This window comes from Vombatus ursinus, unplaced genomic scaffold (genome assembly GCF_900497805.2).
Source record: "Vombatus ursinus unplaced genomic scaffold, bare-nosed wombat genome assembly UNPS02014158.1, whole genome shotgun sequence".
In the NCBI taxonomy this organism is placed as follows: Eukaryota; Metazoa; Chordata; class Mammalia; order Diprotodontia; family Vombatidae; genus Vombatus; species Vombatus ursinus.
The window spans coordinates 358,516-367,669 of record NW_020953936.1 but is presented as its reverse complement, the minus strand read 5'-3'; positions in this window follow the sequence as shown (position 1 = coordinate 367,669).

The following is a 9,154-nucleotide window of genomic DNA, read 5'->3' as shown; positions in this document are numbered from 1 at the left end:
CATGTTTCATTAAACCATTCTTCAGATGGTAGCTATCCATTTTGTTTCCCATTCTTTGCTATCACGAAAAAAATGCTGTTATAAATATTTGGGGACATTCTTCTTATCGGTTGGCCTCCTTGGGGTATAAGCCTAGTAGTGGAATCTCTGGGTCAAAGGATATGGACCTAATTGTTCTTTAAAATTTTGATAGAATTCTCCTATGACTCCTTCAGGTCATATTTTTTCTTTTTTTTGCCTTTAGTAGTTCCATTACAGCTAGTATTACTTGTTTTTCTGAAACTGGATAATTCAAGATTTCTACTTGATCTGTTAGTTTGAACATTTTGTATTTTTGAAGATATTCTATTTCTTTTGTGTTTTCAGTTTTTGGTAGCATATATAGGTTCTTACAATTACATTTTTTTGTTGTCATCTTACCTTGTTTGTTATTTTTATTTGATTTTCTGCCCTCTTCCTTTTAATCAGATCAGTTAAAGGTTTATCAATCTTGTTAGTCTTTTCAAAGAAACAGCTTTTAGTTTTGTCATTTACGTAGGTTATTTTTTTTTTGTTTCTAGTTTATCAGTTTCTTTTACAATTTTTAATACTTGCTTTTATGCTAATGTTAGCTTTGTTTATTTTTTGGTTCTTTAATTTAAAAAAATGAATATTTTGTTCATTAATCCTCCTCTTTCCTATATTATTAGTTTATATGTTAGGGATATAATTTTTCCCTTGAGGATTGCTTTGGCTACACCCTTGAAATTTTGGTATGCTATTTCATCATTACCATTTTCTTTCACATAATTATTGATTGTTTCTATGATTTGTTCCTTCCCTCATTATTATCTAGAATTTCATTGTTAAGTCTCTACTTGAGTCTGTATTTTTGTTTATTCTTCATGAACTAATTACAATTTTTATTGCATTATGGATTATAAGTGAATTGCTTACTATTGTTCCCTTTTTACATTTGTTTGCAATATATCTAATAAATGGTTAGTTTTTGTAAAAGTTCCATGGGGTATTGAGAAATATGTATATTCTTTAGCTGTCCCATTTAGAAGATGCCATTAGCTTTTATGCTACAGAGCTTTAAGCTTTAGTTTCTAACAATTTGTTCAATTCTACATTTTCCCTTTTGTTTTCTCTTTATGTTAGATTTATCCAAAACTGAAAAATCTCCTGCCACTATTTTATTAGTGTCTTATAATTCAGTTAACTTTTTCTTTATGAATTTAGATCATAAGACATTTGTAACATATAAGTTAAATACTGAAAGAATATTGATATCTGTGGTTCTTTTCAGTATAATTTTTTTGTTTATATCTTCTTATGTTTTGAATATTTGTTTTTTGCTTTTTCTGATAGCATGATTGCAACTCCTCTTTTTGGATTCACCTGATGCATGGTAAATTTTGTTCCATTTCTTCATTTTTATTCTTTATATGTCTTTGGCTTTTAAGTGTGTTTCTTATGAGCAACAGATTGTGGAATTCAATTTTTCTCACCACTCTATTGCTCTTTTTTGTTTTATTGTATTGTTTAATATATTCACCTTTAAACTTATGAGTTAGGTTTATATTTTCTTCTATTCATTTATAATGTATTTTTCCAAATTAGGTTTCCCTTCTTTTTTCTGTAAACATAATATTTGATCTATTATTTCACCTTAATGTATTTTTAAGGCACCCTATTCTCACCAGCTCTCTTCCCCTTACCCTCAAGCACTTTGCTAGCTGTTTGTCACACCTTTCTCTAGATTTGGAGTTTTTATTTAATTGTTAATTCCTTTTTCTTTCTTCCTTTTATCTAGCTTTCTAATTCTTCCCTCTTTTTTCTCTTTATTAAGTAATCAGGTAAAATCTTCCCCTTCAATTTGTTTCATTTACTGGTTTTTAAATTTCATTTTTTTGCACCCTTTCTAGAGAGGATTTCCCAAATTCTCTTCCTTATTTCTCTTCCCTTTCTGTCTATTCTGGACTTTTGTTCTTTGATTCATGGCCTCTTTACTTATCTATTCCTTCTTTAGTCTCTGTGGTCTCTGTGAAAATAAAGTTTCTAAGTGACCTATTTTGAGTTCCCTCTTCAAAATAGTTTCTATGTTATTGCTTTGTAGATCTTGCCCCATGACTTCCCCCCCCCTTTTTTTTCAATGCCTCTGTTAGAAATACCAATTGCTGCAGGTAATAGAGAGGATAGAAGTATTGCCCAATGGTAGGGATTTTCCTATGATCCTGATTGTTCAATTCTTTACCACCCTTTGCTCTCTCCATGATCATTATTTTTCTCATTTGCTATGAAATTTCTTCTCTGGGCCCATGACCTTCTATTTTTCTGGGTAACAATTGCCTTCTGGAACTTTGATTCCTCTTCTAATGAGGCAAAATGAGTGGTCTCTCTAAGCACTAAATCCTTGCAGATTATATCCACTATACTGTCCCTATCTCCTATTATAGAATCTCTCCTTTCCCCCATGGGAGCAGTCTTCAGTGGGACCCCCTCTCACCACTTGCCTTTCTTTCCCCCTTTCAGCCCCTTCCTTTGCATCCCTCGCCCACTCTCCTGTAGAACCTTTTCTTCCTGAGAGGCTACAGAAATTATTTTTTTTTCATTGTTAACCTTTGACTTGATTAAGGTACATCACATATTCCCTTTTATCATCTTCCTTCACTCTCACCTTTTATGTACCATCCTATTCTACAATTTAATACCACAAAAATATTCACCTGTTAGTGGGATATAATGATATTTAGTCCACGCTCAGTGGACTAAATTCTTCCAACATTATTTCTTCTATTGGACGTCAACTTTCACTCTTGTCTCTTTGTGTACATTTAGAAAGAAATCTTTTAAAGACCTTTCTGACATTATTTTGTTGTTGTTGTTAATCTCATACATATCATTTTCTTTTTAGCTTTTTTCTTTTTGTTCTCATGTAATTTATTTCATTACATGCACTTTACTTAATTACTATATTATTTAAATTTCCTGTATTTCTGTGGTCTTGGGTATTTGCAAAGCAAATTTGTTCAGATCTGATTTTCTATTGTGAGAATCCTACAAATTTTTTTCCATTAATGGTTAGGCTCAGGTTAGCAGGGTATGTCACCTTGGGTTGCATCTGGAGCTCTTTACTCTTCAGAATATACTATTCCATTTCCTCCTGTGATTTCTGGTAGGCATAAAATAGTCTTGTGTTATTTGAACTTCCATTTCTTTTTATTTGAAGGTCTTTCTCGTGGTTGCTTGAAGAATTTGTTGTTTTTCATTGGAATTGTTAAATTTAATCTCTATATGTCTTGGATTTTTCAGCATAGGATTTTTTTTTCTGGAGGAGATCATTGGATTCTTTCAACTAACACTTTGTTTTCTGTGTTCAGAAGTTATGGGCAGTTTTCTTGTTTGATTTCTTGTATCATCATGCTCAATTTTTTCTACTTCTCATGTTCTTGTCATTTTGTCAGGGAGACCTATAGTCCTTAGGTTGTCTTTACACGACTTGTTTTGGAGATCAATATGTTCTGTTTCCATAGAGACCATGTTTGTTTGTTTGTTTTTTTCTCTTTACATTGCTTTTTGCTTCTCTTCTTGCAGCTTGTCCTTCACCTCTATGTGTTTGTATTCCTAATCTTTTCTTTGGTTTCTTTGGGGAGATTTGCCACTGTGCATTCAAGTTTTTCTATTCTGCTGTTTAATTTTTGTTATGTAGGCCATAAATTCTGCTTTTATAATTATTTTTTTTTCTTGGGCAATTGGGGTTAAGTGACTTGCCCAGGGTCACGCAGCTAGTAAGTGGCAAGTATTAGGTCTGATGTCGGATTTGAACTCAGGTCCTCCTGACTTCAGGGCTGGTGCTCTATCCACTGTGGCACCTAGCTGCTCCTGCTTTTATAATTCTTTGGTTTTTTTTTTAAACCATTCATGAACATCCTGTTAAACTCCTCAAAAAGACTGTGTATAATAGGTACCTCCACTTTCTCTCCTCTCACTCTCTTCTTGATTCCTTATAATTTGGTCTCCAGCCTTATTATTCCACCCAAACTGCTCTCTCCAAAGTTACCAATGATCTCAGCTGCCAAATTCAAAGACCTTTTTCTCAATCCTCATTCTCCTTGACCTCTCTGCAGCCTTTGATACTCTTGGCCCCCTCTCCTCCTTGAATCTCTCTTTTTTTCTAGGTTATCAGGACACCACTCTCTCCTGGTTTTCCTCCTACATATCTGACCACTCCTCCACTGTTTCCTTTGCTGGATCCTCTTCCAGATCATGCCCTGTAGCCATAGGTGTCCCTCAGGGTTCTGTTCTGGGTGCTCTTCTCCCTCTATACTATTTCACTTGGTGATCTCATCAGCTCCCATGGATTTGATTACTATCTCTATATTGATGATTCTCCTTTCTTTTTTCTTTTTTTTTGCGAGGCAATTGGGGTTAAGTGACTTGCCCAGAGTCACACAGCTAGTAAGTATTATGTGTTTGAAGCCTGATTTGAACTCAGGTCTTCCTGACTCCAGAGCCAGTGCTCTCTCCACTTGCCACCTAGCTGCTCCTATATTGATGATTCTCAGATCTACTTATCCTGCCCCAAACTCAGCTGACCTCCAGTCTCACATCTCTAGCTACTTTTAAGACATCTCAAATTGGATATCCAGTTGACATCTAAAAATCAATATATTTAAAACAGAAATCATTATCTTTCATCCTAAACCCCCCCTCCCCCAGCAATAACATCCCCCCAGTCCTTCAGACGCACAACCTAGGAGTCATCCTGGATTCCTCACTGTTTCTCACCCCCCATATCCAAGTTGTTACCAAGCAGAAGCTATTACAAATCCTGACTTATTAGAGAGTAGAGACAGCACCATTTAGTCTGGGCCATTCTTGGACGCAGATTTGGTATTGATGGTTAAGATTGACCTACCTGCAAGGGGTTATGAGGAGTGCAGAAGTATCAGTGAGTGGGACATGACAGAAATGCCCAGACTATCTAGCCAGTGAGTAGGCTGAAATAAGACATTCCAGGGGTTATGGGTAAGGAGGTTTATGCATCTCTCCAGATTGCGTTCATTGGTGGAAGTCTACAAATTCCCCTATATGCAACTCTAATATGGATGTTATATACAGTGTACTTGCATATAGCCTATATATTTAGGATAATTTGCCTGTGACTAAACTATACCTAAATTAATGTACAGAAGCTGTTCATTCAATGCTGGGTTAACAAACCCAGTGATGTTTTCTATACCATGATCATAGATTTGAGAGAAATATTCCAGATAAACATGTAAGAAACAACCTTCAAATAACAAGGGGATGGATGCAGGGGTGTTCTGGAACAAGCTTGAACTGGTTTTAGAGACTACTGTTAAATTTTCAGTGTGAGCATCGATACCTCAAAAATTGGTAAATGCTACACATCAGGACTTGATTTATTCTTTTGTTGATTTCTAGACTTGAAAATGTGATGAATAAAATGTAAATAATGCAGATTAAGTTGAAAAGGGTATTGCTTGTACATTTTTTTCTGAAAAGCCAGTTGTTAAACACTTACCAACACACTCTGAATGTATTAATTTACATATTTCAGCAAGTCATCCCATTAGAATGTAAGCTTCTTGAGGGCAGAGACCATTTTTTTTTCCTTTTTCTTTATATCCCAGTACTTGCGACTGTGCTAGGTAGATAGTAAGTGCTTAATAAATGCTTGTTGATTGGCTGATTGATGGGTAGGAAATTCAGCATGAATTCTCTGAAAGCAATACTGGGATCTCACTGTTTGAATTCAGTGGCAATTAACAGAAATTCGTTGTAATTAGCTCTTTGGGACATTATCCCCAAAGCATCTGAAGTTTTTCTCTTTGAACATTTCGCTTTCTAAACTTTAAATTGTTCGGGGACTATAAGGAATCCCCAGAAAACAACAGAAGATTTAAATTTGCTCATAACTTCAGTAGCTGATTCTTTGGAGTTTTCTTCTGTCACAGAACAATTTTGAAAGAAAGGGAAATGTGAGTTTGGGCTTTGCATTAAATTCTTCCATATTCTTAACCTTTAAGAATGATGCATGTTCTTTCCTGGGATTATCAAATTTTATATACTGCAAAGCTGATATGTCTCATAGAGCAGCAGTGATTGGGAAACTCTATCAAATCATCTTCACTTCTGACTTACTTTTGCTATTGAATTCCACACAACCTCAAATCCCAGAAAGTTTGGCTCAATTCTAGTCACATAAATAGCAAAACTTAGCACAGAAATTTGAGAGATTTTGACCGTTTGTTGAATTAAAGAACCACAACTGAAAGGGGAAAAAAAGGGCATAATAAGTTCCAGTCCCACCTGTGATGCAGATTGGATGTGTGTCCATGAGACACTTAATCTCTCAGTGCTCCAGGAAACTTTTTAAGACTGTAAGTTGCAGACAAAGTGCTGACCTGCATTGGTAGAAGTGGTGTCCTCGTCTGGGAGTTTTCTATGTCAATGAGATCACAGGGTCAGCCCTTATCCCTATCCCTAACAAACAAGAAGGAATCAAAGCCATGAGAGGGGTGTATGGATAGATTTCAAGGTAACTATGACTATAGTGGTAAAAAATAATTACATCTTTGTATTCACTAACCTCTAACTGAAATTTAGTATTTCTTTCAATTATAAATTTTAAAAAAATTAAATTAATTTTTTCAAGCAACAAGAATCAACAACTATGATTTCTAAAAAAATTATTCTAAGAAAGGGTACTTACATTTTCACCAGATTGACAAAAATATCTATGATATTAAAAAGGTGAAGTGAAGAACCCTTAATACTGAACTTCATATTTTCAAAGTTGTTTTAATATTCAATATACTTCCTCTAAATTCTTGAGTGTGAGGAGCTGGGAGAAGGAGGTGCCAGACAGATGTAGAGCAGTTGGGATAGGGCATCGGGGCTAAGCAAATAGAAACAATGAATGTTAACTATCCATTTGACTATAAAGGCAGGAAGGAAATGGAATAGTGATTATAGAATGCTCCAAGTTTCAGGGGTTTGTTGCTTTTTTTTTTTAGGACAGGGAACTTGTGTAAGTCTTAATACAGTAGAAAAAGAGAAGGATGGGGAAAAAAAGAAAATGCTAGAGAGTAAAGGCATTTAAAAGCTTATTTAGCTTGGATGAAATAATATTTAGGGTAATATGACTGATCATTTCAAATATTTGAAGGGCTACCAGGTGGAAGAGGGATTGGATTTATTCCCTGTAATTCTGAAGGGTATAATCAATTAGCAGAAGTGACAGGAAGGTAAATTTACTTTCAATCTAAGGAAGCATCTCCTAACAATTAGAGGACAAATATCAAATAGATTGCCTCATGAGGTGAGTTTCTTGTCACTAAACAGAGGCAGGATGACTGCCTCTTGGAATATTGTAGAAAGGATGCCTAAATGGAGTGAAATGTTGAATTAGATGTCCTTGAAGGCCCTAAATCCTTGAGCAAATTAAGGGACCAAAATCAATTTTTATTAATAACATAAAAAATCTACAAGAAGCATGATTACCTCTGCTGTTTGATTTAAAAAAAAAGACTTCAGGGCTTATTTAAAATTTAATTTTAAAATTAATTTAAAATTAAAAATCAACTTAAAATTAAAAAAATCTTACTAACAATAGTTGCTGTTTAGAGAAAACTTTTTCAAAAACATTTTTATGGATATCTTTTGTTTTTATGCCATCTTCATTTTTTAATATATTCCTAGCCCATACCCTACCCAGTGAGCCATTCCTTGAGTGAGCTACATCCAACGAAGATTAAAAAAGAAAAAAACAAAAGACAGTTTATCAAGACCAACCATTATGTCAATTGATTTGAGCAGAATAGGTAATGTTTCACACTGACTGTCTCCTACCTTTATAGAGAAGAGAGGGAGGGAGGTATGTTTTCTTGAGATATGACATTGCATAGGACACTGCACACTAGGGCTGAAGGAAAAGTTGTGTGTTTCTATCATAAACATGAATTTCTTTTTCACATTTCTTTTCCATACATATTTAATTTTCTTAGTGAGTTGCTATGAGTTAACTAGATGGTGAAGTGGATAGAGTAATGGACTGGAGTCAGAAACATTTGAATTCAAATTCTCCTTCAGGCGTTCATTATGTGTGTGACCTTGGGCAAGTCACTACCTCTGCCTCAGTTTTCTCAACTGTAAAATTGGGATAATAATAACAGTTCCTCACAGGGTTATTGTGAGGATCAAATGATATAACATTTGTAAAGCACCTTGCCCACAGTAGGCACTATATAAATGTTAGCTATAATTATTATTATGAAAGAAATAAACATTTTAAAGGATTTTAAATTGTAGGATAACAATACTAACAGTTTTCTAGAGAGTAGACTGAACCTGAGAGGTCACTTTCATTAAGAAGCCAATAACCAACCAATAAGCATTTATCAAGCTCCTACTATGCACCAGGTGGGTCAGCTAGGTGGCATGGCAGATAGAGGTGCTGAGCCTGAAGCCAGGAAGACTTGTCGTCTTGAGCTAAATCTGGCCTCAGATACTTGCTAACTCTGTGACCCTAGGCAAGTCACTTACCCTATTTGCCTCAGTTTCTTCATCTGCAAAATGAGCTGGAGAAGGAAATGGCAAACCACTCCAGCATCTTTGCCCAAAAAAAACAAAAAATAAAAAACAAATGGGGTCATGAAGAGTCGGACACTACTGAAATGACTGAACAACAATAATGTACCAGATATTGTGCTAGGCAGTGGGTATAGGAAAAAAACTAAATCAAGCCAAACCCAATGAAACTTCCCCCTCAAGAAACTTACATTCTTTTTTGGGATCACATGTACACATAAAAGCTTATCCAAAATAAATGCCATATAAATGCAGGCAGTTTCAGAGAGGAGGCATTAGTAGCGGGGGGAGGAGGGATCAGTAAAGACTTCATATAGAAGATAGTGTTTGAACTGAAAGTTGAAGACAGTTAGGTCTTCTAAGAAGTAAAGGGGGTGGGCAACTAGGTGGTGCAGTGGATAGAGCACCAGCACTGGAGTCAGGAGGACCTGAATTCAAATCTCACCTCAGACACATAATACTCACTAGCTGTGTGACTCTAGGCAAGTCATTTAGCCCCAATTGCCACACACACACACACACACACACACACACACACACACACACACACACA